Below are 402 nucleotides of genomic sequence, written 5' to 3'. Positions count from 1 at the left end.
CGTCTTATCCTGAGATTAGCTTTTCGTTTCTGGCTCGGTCTAGTCGACCCACAGGTAGAATGACTAAAACAAGCAAAACTCTGGGCGCCACTGAGAGCTGAGCGACACCCTAAGCGAGGTAGACACACCAACTAACAGCACCCATGGGCCCCGCGACATCACCGCCCAGAAAAACGCGCCGCCCTGCCGTTTACAGCCAGCCCAGCCCGGGCGGGCGCAGTGTGCTAGAGGGCGGAGCCGCCAGAATCTCGCGCGAGACAATTCGCGCGACTTCCCAGAAAGCCTCAGGCAACATCTTAACAGCGGCCAGGGAGCCGGTTTAGAGCGGAAGAGTGGGCGGGGCCTGTCCGGCTATTTAGCGGCCCTGGAGGCCACGCCCCCAGTCGGAAGTGACGGCGACGA

Source organism: Condylura cristata, unplaced genomic scaffold, assembly GCF_000260355.1.
Source record: "Condylura cristata isolate star-nosed mole 26May11 unplaced genomic scaffold, ConCri1.0 scaffold00001, whole genome shotgun sequence".
NCBI classification, from domain to species: domain Eukaryota; kingdom Metazoa; phylum Chordata; class Mammalia; order Eulipotyphla; family Talpidae; genus Condylura; species Condylura cristata.
Note: the sequence above shows the minus strand (reverse complement) of the source record.